Below are 11,705 nucleotides of genomic sequence, written 5' to 3'. Positions count from 1 at the left end.
TTGGTGGGCTTGAGAGGCCATATAGGGTGTCAGGGGATATTGAATCTGGGCTGGCTGTGTGCAAGGCAATTACCCACTGTTAGGTTACCCCTTATTTTACTTAAAAGATCATCCCTGGTTCCTTTGGATTTACTTCAAAACAGAGATTGACCTACTTGTAAACCTGGGTGGAACTGGCTCAGGATAGCTTGAGCTATCTGTCCTTACACTCTCCTTACTGCCCCACCCAGTGGTCTCTGTGTTCAGTAAAACAGCAGTTCTAGCAGGCAGTTGGCTCTCCATATGAGGTAGAAGACTGCCAGACTACACAGGTTTCACCCTCAGCCTGGTTTGGATTATTTCATGCGCGACCCTGATTCAAACTCGTTCACCTGCTGTTAGGGGATAGGACACAATGGTGATTTCACATCCCACTAACTGTATTATCTCTCTGGCCCTATCCCAGCCTTTTTCAATGGAGTCTCTATGGAAATGATAGGGAACAAAAAGAATTAAAACCATCTTGAGAAAGAACTAAGTGGAGGAGTCACATTTTCCAAGTTTAAGACTTACTACAGAGTTATTACCATCACAACAATGTGGTATGGCGTAAGAAGAGTCGTAGATCAAAGGAATAGAACAAAGCAAAACAACAGCAACAAAACCCTGTCTGTGCTTCTACTCGGTTGATTGTTAACAAGGTGCCAAAATAAATCAGTGAGGAAACAAGGGTTCTCATCAACAACTTGTTTCGAGCAACTGGAGAGCCTCACACTCAAGGAGTTGGCTCATGACTTACTTTTCTCCGTAGAGAAAAATGGAAAACAGCTTGAAAGGCAAAGCTAAGTTAGGGGAGAAAACTCAAGTGGCAAAGTTCATGGCCAGCAAGTTTGAGGACCCGAATTTGACTCGTTGGCATTTCACTCACAACCACCTGAGCATTGCCAGGTTAGGCACTATTAAGTAATTAAAAGAAGAAAATTTCATTTTAAATCTTCCTTACATACATACATAATTATTGAAAACTGGCCCAGGCAGTCATGAAGTCTGTCCAGTTCCAAGGTGTATAGGATGAGCGAGTGGAGACCCAGAGAACTGAGGAAGTTCAAGGCTGAAAGATCTGAAACATAGCATTGATGTTTCAATTTGAAGTCAGAGAAAAGAATGATATCAATGACTTCATGAAGTTATGAAATTTTCCTGTACATGGAAACTATTATGCTGAGTGAAATAAATCAGGGGGAGAGAGATAGACACAAGATAGTCTCACTCATCTGTGGGATTTAAGAAAAATAAAAGACATTATTGTAAAAATACCCAGAGACAATAGAGATGAGGGCCAGAAGGATCAGCTCATGATATGAAGCTTACCACAAAGAGTGGTGAATGCAGTTAGAGAAATAACTACACTAACAACTATCATGACAGTGGTAGTGAGTGAGAGAAATAGAATGCATCTCGAATACATGCAGGGGGTACTGGAGGAGGGAGATGGGGGCATTGGTGATGGGAAGGCTGCACTTGTGAAGGGGGTATTTTTTTTTTTATAACAAACCCAACTACAAGCATGTTTGCAATCATAGTGCTTAAATAAAGATATTAAAAAATAAAGGCTGTTTGGAAAACAGAACTTTCTCTCTCTTATCTCTCTATTTATCTCTACCTATCTATCTCTATTTCTTCCATTTCAGTCTTCAACTGCTAGCTTTCCATAGGAGCAGGGATTATCTGTGTGAATTAGGTTACTAATTCCTTTATTCATCTCTTTCAGAAACCCTCCCGGACACATCTAAAAAGATGTCCCAGGGAGCCCGAGATTACTATCTCTGCCAGAGATTATTCCAGTGAATCACTGCTTTGCATGCGTGAGGCCCTGGGTTTGAGAAGACAAAAAACTAGTATAGTGTCTGCGATCTCAGTGACACGTGAATTCTAACAGCTTTTTTTTTTTCTGCCTCAGCCTGATTTCACAAAGCGTCCCATGGTGTTTCCATGTCAGAAAATAATTTACTTAATTCCAATCAAGAGTCGTTCTCTGGGGGAAGGGAACAACCAACCCTCACAGGAGCCAGGGGAGACATGCAGCAGTAGACAAAGGCTTCTGGGTGGTGTAGGCATTTATAGCATCCACATCCAGGATGGCTGTACTTGTCAAAACTCTTCGAAAGGAGCATGTGAACAGAGAGAGACAGAGGTCATCTAACCTTTATTTATTTATTTATTTATTTATTTATTTATTTATTTATTTTTCAGTTTTACTATTTTATTTTTTAAAAAATTGGGGGTTAGAGGTGCTGGAGAGATAGTGCAGTGGGTAAGATGTTTGCTTTACACATGTCTGGTTGGGTTCAATCCCTGGCATCCCATATGGTTCCCAGAGCACTACTGGGAATAATTTTTGAGTGCAGAGCCACAAGTGATCCCTGAGCATTGCTGCATGTAATGCCTCCCACAAAAAAAAAAAAATTGAGGATGGAGAGAGTGTGTAGGACACTTGCCTTATACACAGCTAACTCAGGCTTGATCTTTGATACCCCTATGGTCTCCTGGGCCCACCAGGTATAATCCTTGTGCAAAGAGCCAAGAGTAAGCCCTGAGCATTGCCAGATGTGGTCCAAAGATTTGGGGGTGGGGCAGAGAGGGAATCACTCCAGGCTCTGTCATCTAACCTTTAAAAACAAGTTAATGGGGGCCTAAACAGGGTGCTTGCCTTGCATGTGACCAACATAGGACAGACCCAGGTTCGATCCCCAGCATCCCCTCTGGTCTCCTGAGCTACCAGGAGCGATTTCTGAGTACAGAGACAGGAGTAATCCCTGAGTGTCACGGGGTGTGACCCAAAAACAAACAACAACAAAAAACAGAAACAAGCCAAAGGTATCAGAGAGATGGCTTAAGAGACTGGAGCCCTGGGGCCGGAGAGATAGCATGAAGGTAAGATGTTTGCCTTTCATGTAGGAGGTTATCAGTTCGAATCCTGGAGTCCCATATGGTCCCCCATGCCTGCCAGGAGCAATTTCTGAGCCTGGAGCCAGGAGTAACCCCTGAGCACTGCTGGGTGTGACCCAAAAAACAAAAAAACGAAAAAACAAAAAAACAAAAAAAGGAGACTGGAGCCCTGGCTTTGTATGCAGGATTCTTGGTTTGTTACTTTATGGTCCCCAGAGCACGGCAGGGGTTGTCTGCCCAAGCACTGCTAGCTGTGCCCACAAAACCAAAAGAAAAAGGAGCAAATACAGATGGAGAAACAAGACATCAGGAAGGGCACTTGTCTTGCATACAGCCAATCTAAATTTGATCCCTAGCACCAAATATGGTCCCTGGGTCCCTGCCAGGAGTGATCCATGAATATAAACCCAGGTCTAAGTCCTGAGAACCTCCAGATGTGACCTTCCTACTCAAAATAAGCACGCAAACTCAATAGTCTAAGAAAGAAATACAGGGTTTTTGGGCCGTCACATTCAGCAGTGCTCAGGGCTTGCTCCTGGCTCTGCACTTAGGGATCAACCCTGGTAGGCTTGGGGATTGAACCCAGGTCAGCCACTTGCAAGACAAATGCTCTATCTACCTGCTGTATTATCACTCTAGTCAGAAATAAAACTCAAAAAACAACGAACCAGAGCCGTCATCCGTACCATAGCCACTTAAAACAAATATATGATAGAATAGAATAAAGTGGGTAACACTTTGCAATAAACGTGCTGAGTCATTTGGAGGAAGTAAGGACGTCGACTAGCAAAAATAAAAAACAAACGTTTCTGAGACGTTTACTTGCACCAGGGGGGCTGTTCCCTCCCACAAGTGTTAGCGAGACAGACACAAGTGTCAGTAGTCAAGATCCTTCTAGAACAAAACTTTTCCTTTGAGATCCGAGCACTCTGGGAAAGCAGACACTTCATCCGAGTCCGTCTAGCCTTTCTCTTCCTTCGCCCCTTCTTTGATGACATTGTAATCTCAGACAGGGTGACTTCATTTTTCAGTGGAGGGCACCCTAAGTAGCTCCTCTCTCGCCTTCTTGCCTTCTCCAGAAACGTTGCACTTTCTCCAAAACTCAGGCTGAGTGGGGTCTGTTGGAATCTTGGCCGCCTCATGCTACTGTCATGCTAATGTCATGCTGTTGCCTCATGTTACTGTAGTTTCAGGGATTCATCCTCCCATGTCCCACTCCATGGCTGGCTCCTGGGCCCCCTGGAGAGCTACATGCACAAGTTTCCATTCTGCATGGTGCTTGGCCTTCTAATTTTTTTTTTTTTGCCACATCTAATATTATTTTTTGCCACATCTGGTGATGCTTAGATCTTAGTCCTGTGCTCAGAGATCGTTGGTAGTGGGACTTGGGGGTCCCAATGTGGTACTAGGGATTGAACCTGGATTGGTCACATGCCAGGTAAATCTCCTATCTGCTGTATTGTCGCTTCAGCCCATTTTATAAACATCAACCCTTTCATCAGCATGGTCTACTTTCACTGTGGAATTTTTCCTTAGTTGTAAAAAAAAAAAAGTTGAGCCTGCTGGACCCAAAGGACTGTGGGGGAAATAAATAAAAACTTCTACTAAAATCTCATTTAGATATGGGAATTCTACTGCATTTCCCAGCCCAGAGATGACAGAGGCAGGGCACCCCTCAGGAATGCTCAGGACCACCTACCTGACTTTGCTGCTTTCTCCTTTATCCACGGGCACCTCCTGGCTTGCAGGGCCCCTTCCTCAGGAGGGAGCCAGAGAGGAAAGGAGAGTAGAAATTAATTCAGGCATATGATGGCAAGAGTTTAATCTAGAAATGGGGGCCGGAGTGATAGCACACCGGTAGGGCATTTGCTTGCATACAGCTGACCTGAGCCTATCAGGAATGATTTCTGAGTGCAGAATCAGGAGTCACCTCTGAGCACTGCCAGGTGTGGCCCCCCCCCCCCCAAAAAAAAAAAAAAACGAGCAAACATACAAACAAAAAAACCAACAACAACAATAAAAAGAAATGATGAGGAGGCTGTGGTGAGTGTGGGCCTGACCGAAGAAGGGTGATGATGCTTCTTTTTTTGTTTGTTTGTTTGTTTGTTTGTTTTTGGTTTTTGGGTCACACCCAGCGGTGCTCAGGGGTTATTCCTGGCTGTCTGCTCAGAAATAGCTCCTGGCAGGCACAGGGGGACCATCTGGGACACCGGGATTCGAACCAACCACCTTTGGTCCTGGATCGGCTGCTTGCAAGGCAAATGCCGCTGTGCTATCTCTCCGGGCCCGGGTGATGATGTTTCTAAAATGAGGATTAAGAAGAGTATCTCGTGCGCAATGTCACTGAGCGGACGCTGCTGCCGTGTCACGGGCCCTTCCCACAGCCTCTTCAAAGCTTCTATCAAGCTCTAAAGATAAAAAGGCCCTAGGTGGCTGAGGTTTTGGTGAAAACCAGGGACTCAGCTCCACAACTGAGTCAAGGCACAGCAAAAGAGCAGGTGGGGCATGAGATCACGCAGGGCCTTACCTCAGGGCAAGCTGAGGCAAGAGTTTTGCCAGATGTGCTGAGAAAATCAGTCCTGTGAGGCCTCACAGACCTCCTGGAGGGCTTGTAAGACAAATGTCATTGGGACTGACAGTGACTGTGACAATGACAGCGGACTGATAGTGTGCCCCCAGGAACCTGGGACACGCCGTGTCCACAGCCATGGAAGTGTCTCTTGCCCAGCAAATCCTGGTTGGGCTCAAAGACAGAGTCATAGCAGATGAAGTGTGAAGATGGAGGCACGACATGCTAGTTTTTTGAGTGAGGCTATGATTTTTGTACCAATAGTCCTTACAAGAAAACAGCTTGGGGCTGGAGAGACACTACAGCAGCGAAAGCAATTAATTGCCTTGCACACAGATAACCTGGGTTTCATCCCAGAGATCCAACATGTCTCCCAGCACCTCCAGGAATGATTCTTAAGTGCAGAGCCAGAAGTAACCCCTGAGCATCTCTGGGCGCAGCCCTAAAGCAAAACAAACAATTTTTCTAAGCTTAGCATTTAGGAGGGAAGCAAACATGTATGTTGTGTGGGGAACGAAGGTAGGTCACCTCCTCAAGAGCATGTTTTCTGCCCTTTGAATTGTCACCCTCTTCTTTATTCTTTGGGTTCTTTATTTTGATATTTTCCCTGACTTCTTAAAAGCAGTGCTTTGTTTATTAACTTTTTTCTTCTTTATTCATCCAAGGGACTAAATATTTCTCTATAATTTTTCTCCACCCTCCTCTCTATATTTTTGACTGTATCTCAAAAGATATCTTTTGGTATTTGGGCTACACCTGGCAGAGCTCTGGTTTTGCTCTCAGGGATCACTTCTTGTGGGCTGAGGAGAAAATAGAATATTTTGTGTGTGTATGTGTGTGTGTGTGTGTGTGTGTGTGTGTGTGTGTGTGTGGTTTTTGGGTCACACCCGGCAGTGCTCAGGGGCTACTCCTGGCTCCATGCTCAGAAATTGCTCCTGGCAGGCACGGGGGACCATATGGGACGCCAGGATTCGAACCGATGACCTTCTGCATGAAAGGCAAAGAAAATAGAGTATTTTCTAAGTGAGGATCAAACACTGTCTGTTCTATCTCTCTGGCTTCATAATCAGCTGTTTTATTTTAATTTTATTTTTTGGGTTTTGGGTCACACCCGGCAGTGCTCAGGGATTACTCCTGGCTCTATGCTCAGAAATCGCTCCTGGCAGGCTCAGGGGACCATATGGGATGCAGGGATTCGAACCACTGTCCTTCTGCATGCAAGGCAAATGTCTTGCCTCCATGATATCTCTCTGTTCCCCCACCCCTGCATAAACAGCTTTTTAAACTGAAGGCAATGTTCTCATTTATCTGTTTTCCCATACCCTCTGCTTTACTATTGCTCCTTAGTCTTCAGAGCCTCTTCTCTAAAAAACATGTTTACGGAGCCCTTCTCTGAGTCTCATCAATAAAACTGTGAATCCCTCCTATGCTGCTTGTCACTTGTTACCGTCCCAAACTGGGCGCCAGGAAATCACTTAGAAACTGTTTACTCACCTCTTCCAATAGCAACCCTTGAAGCTCAGGCCACAGTTTCCATTGTTGTTGCTATACTAGAAACACAATCATTTTTGGGGGGAGGAAGTAGGAGGGTGCAGGTCACACCTGGCAGTACTCAGGGGTTACTTCTGGCTTTGCGCTCAGGAACACTTGTGACAGAGCTTAGAGGACCATATGGGATGCTAGGGATCGAACCTGGAGTGTTTTTTGCAAAGCAAGTCTCCTACCTGCTGCACTATTGTTCTAGCCTGAAACTCAGTCATCTTTTTTTTTTTTTGTCTTTCATATATTTAATCTGTATAACATCAGATACAATGAAATATTTCTTTTTTTAATATAATTTTTTATTTGGTTTTTGGGTCACACCCAGCAATGCTCAGGGGTTACTCCTGGCTGTCTGCTCAGAAATAGCTCCTGGCAGGCACGGGGGACCATCTGGGACACCGGGATTCGAACCAACCACCTTTGGTCCTGGATCGGCTGCTTGCAAGGCAAACGCCGCTGTGCTATCTCTCCGGGCCCATTTTTTAATATAATTTTTATTTTAATTATAGTGGCTTACATATCGTTCACAGTAATATTCCAGGTACATATTTACATTGAGTCAGGGAAATTCCCACCACCGAATTGTCCTCCTCCCATATCCACTCCCATCCTGCCTCCCATATCCTCCACTCTCCCCCCAGGGGCTGCTAGAATGCTTGGTCCCTTCTGTGTCTAGTTTATTACTTAGTGGTCTTATAACTCTTTGGTCTTGGTGCCTCCATTACTGCCCCCTCTAATTGGGAGGTGGGACTAGAAAGCTCAAGTTATGTGGTTTTGTTTGAGGAAGAGAAAAGTAATATAATGGGGTAAAAATCGACTACGCCGACTATGAGCAGAGTCATACAAGAGGCTCTCCTTCTTATTTTGAAAGATGAAGGGGAAAAAAAGAAGGTGAAACACCACAACAGTTCAAAAAAAGGAATCAAATAAGATATCCAGTGAGCAGTACAGCAATAAAAATATGCACCACATAATTGCCATGGTCATGAGATAGAAAATATGACAAGGCGCATAAAGGAAGAAGCGAAAAGAAGAAAGAAAAAGTAAATATATAAATTAAAAAAATGGACAACTACTACAATATCCACCCCAAAACAAAGAAATCGACAAAAACTAGATTTAAAAAAAAAAGGGGGATTATTTAGTGCCTTTTTTTTTTTTTTTGGTTTTTTGGGCCACAACTGTTTGATCCTCAGGGGTTACTCCTGGCTAAGCACTCAGAAGTCGCTGGCTTGGGGGGACCATGTGGGACGCCAGGGATAGAACCGTGGTCCTTCCTTGGCTAGCGCTTGCAAGGCAGACACCTTACCTCTAGCGCCACCTCACCGGCCCCTATTTAGTGCTTTTTGTCTCTCCCCCCACCCTGCATAGGCACAGTAAATATTGGGGTCATCTGAAACGGGAATCCCCTTGGCCTAAGAGATACAGGGTTTCTCCACCCTTGGAATATATTGTCATGGGATTTTCTTTAATTTTTTAATTAATTTTTTATTTTTAATTATGAGAACAAAGATGCAAAGAAAGAGGACAAGGTAAAGTTACAGTGGAAGGACAATCACCCATAAACAGAATTCTCAGTAGTCCTATTGCTGATATCTTAACTTTGAACTTTCAGCCAAAGAACATTAAGAAAAATAAAACAGAACCTATGTACAATTGCTTTGTCCCTCAAGCCCCCAGATTATAGTACATAATATTTCTTAGCAGCACACAAAGCAATCTAAAGCCATAAAACTTATGTAACTCCTTAAACATTGAAGGCAAAGTACTTTTTTACATTTCCATGCACATGCATATTAGTTTAAGTTAACCTCAAAAGTTTAAGTGGTTTGTTTCTCTTAAGGATTAGAGTCAAAGGAGCACAGTAAAAACGGTGTTAGAGTGGCAATTATTGTTTGCATAGGCCCACCAAAATATGAGGGACATGGAACGGAAAAGCTTTGGCCTAAATACAAGGAGACCCTTACCCCTGAAGTTTCCTGGCATAAGACCAACTCTAGGCTCCAGGCAAACTAGTTTGTCCAATCCAGGTCATTGTCTGTAGTGCCAATACACTTATTTTTCACACAGTCTCTGTTGTTTGTATCATGTTTCTGTATTAAAGATCCTGGAATCTGCATATCCTACATTGCAGTCAGGATGGTGCAGAGCGTCCTCTCGTTTCACCTCACAGTTAAAGGGCAATGCAGAGAACCCTGTCCTGTAAGCAGGTCGTCATTGTTGTCAAGTCTTCTTAGTGTTAAGGGAAGTCTCTTTTGAGCAGGTCGATGTCAGAGCCGTGGTGTTGAAATCACTCACTCACAGGCAGGCATCAGGAACCATCAGCTTTATTCATGCCTATTCACCACATGTGTGTGGCCTATTTCATAACCTTTCAAGCATTCAGCCATACTAGGCTACCCTGCATCTTAATTCCTTTCAGCCATCTTCCCTTTGGCCACCATCCTGGTCCAAGACCAAAAGAGGCAGAGACCCAGAAGCCAGAGAGCTCAGCAGGGCCGAAAGGGCCCTAATCCCCTGGCTCCAGGGTTTATCCACCTATTCCAAGACCCCTCCCAGGAATGGGCGGGGTTTTGCAGGTAAGGTTACACCTAATATTCAGTTCCCAAGACCCCTCCCAGAAATGGGTGGGTCTCAGGTAGCTACACCTAGATCCAGGGTCTCAGATAGGTACACTACACCATGGTAGTGTCTTCCTGGTAGAGGATTGCTTCCAGGTGTTGTTATACAAAAATCTTGGATATTTCGTAGATACCTTCCCTGGTTCAGGGGTGAATGGAGGATGCCCATTCTTCTGAGGCCTGTGCCAGGCCATTATATCTATGTTCAGGGTGTAAGGCCCCATTGCACTATGAGATTTGTGTGTTCCGATCTCTAATAGATAAGAACTTATTTGTATGTATAGTATTTCCCCATTTTAATGTGCCTATGCAAACAAGGAACAATGCCACGTGGCATTGTCCGCTCATATGGGGGCCATAAGAACAGTCCAACAATCCCTGTCATGGGATTTTCTTTTTTTTTTTTCTTTTGTGGTTTTTGGGTCACACCCAACAGTGCTCAGGGGTTATTCCTGGCTCCAGGCTCAGAAATTGCTCCTGGCAGGCACGGGGACCATATGGGACGCCGGGATTCGAACCGAAGACCTCCTGCATGAAAGGCAAACACCTTACCTCCATGCTATCTCTCCAGCCCCTGTCATGGAATTTTCTATAGACTTCTGTCAAGTTCATTTACTCTCCCCTTGGTGCTTTTGTGGCATATGGAAGACTTCTGCTCCGATCTGGACGATTAAAACAGACCTCTAGATTTAGAGGTCTGTGCACAGGTCAAGGAATGGAACTTATGATGAAGTCTTTCTTTGTGATTTTAGAAGTTCTGTTTTCTATGTGTCATTTTAATCTGTCTTCTGTGGTTGGTGGTCTTGGTCCTTGCACTGAACCTCTGAGAACCCACACCCCACAAGAAAATCTCAAAAGGCAACGGGGAAACCTATACTTCCATCATAAGTATAAGACCTGTATAACACTACCTCTTTATTTTTTATTTCATTTTACTTAAAATCATTTTTCACTATTCATATGTGAGCAAATATATTATTTTTATTTCTATTTTTATGTTTTTTGGGTGTGTGACTTGTTTCTCTGTTCTTCTCTTTTCACCCCCAAATGCACCTGCAATATAAGGAAGCACCATTTCTTCCTGCAAAGGCACACTAAAAAAGGGGAAATCTCACGTATATAAACAAGCTCTTATCTACTAGGGATAAGAACTCATACTTATTTACAACACAGGGGAATCTCCCACCTTGAAAATATGTCATGTGGATCCATTTTAGACTCTAGGAGATTAGACAGCGACCGTCCAGACTTGAACCCTGAACCCCAGACATAGAAACGACACAGTTCTTCACAACAGCTACAGGAACCAAATCCCATCTGGGACATCCTGAATACTACTCGAACTCCAACATGTGCCACTTCTAATATGATATCCTGACAACAAGGAAATTGGGAACAAATGGACATAAGAACAGGTTATCCTACCTTACCAACGAATGATAAAACAAAATCAGAAGACTTATCACACTGTGGGCTGTGCAAAAGCCAAGAACGTGATCTACAGATGACTGGCTGATAGAACCATGACCGGGCAGTATGTATTCTGGGACCAACAAGAAAGCCCTCGTATAGGATTTGGTCTACGTCCTGCACAACAATCATGACCTCTAATTCCAGAGACCTGACTGAGGCAATTGCAACTGAATGGGTCTTCTGGAAACATAACGAAAGACCATATCCCAGGCTCCATCCGAGGTTCAGCGCAAGGACCAAACTCAGTCATCTTAAAGAGATTAGAGAAATTCTGGTAAAGGGATTGCCATTTATCCTGAATTCCTAACATGTTTTAGATAATCACTAATAAAAGAATGAATGAATAAATAAAAGTTGCTCTGAATTTAACGAAAAGATGAAAACTACAAACACATTTGTAGGCCATCATAGAGGTTAATTTTATGTCTTGGGGACATGCATAGAAGTACTTAGGAGAGATAGCATAAAGGTAGAGTGTTTGCCTTCCATGCAGAAGGATGCTGCTTCGAATCCTGGCATCCCATATGGTCCCCCGAGCCTGCCAGGAGCGATTTCTGAGCGTAGAGCCAGGA

This window comes from Suncus etruscus, chromosome 20 (assembly GCF_024139225.1).
Source record: "Suncus etruscus isolate mSunEtr1 chromosome 20, mSunEtr1.pri.cur, whole genome shotgun sequence".
NCBI lineage: Eukaryota > Metazoa > Chordata > Mammalia > Eulipotyphla > Soricidae > Suncus > Suncus etruscus.
The sequence above is the reverse complement of the archived record's forward strand: the minus strand, read 5'-3'. Positions refer to the sequence as shown.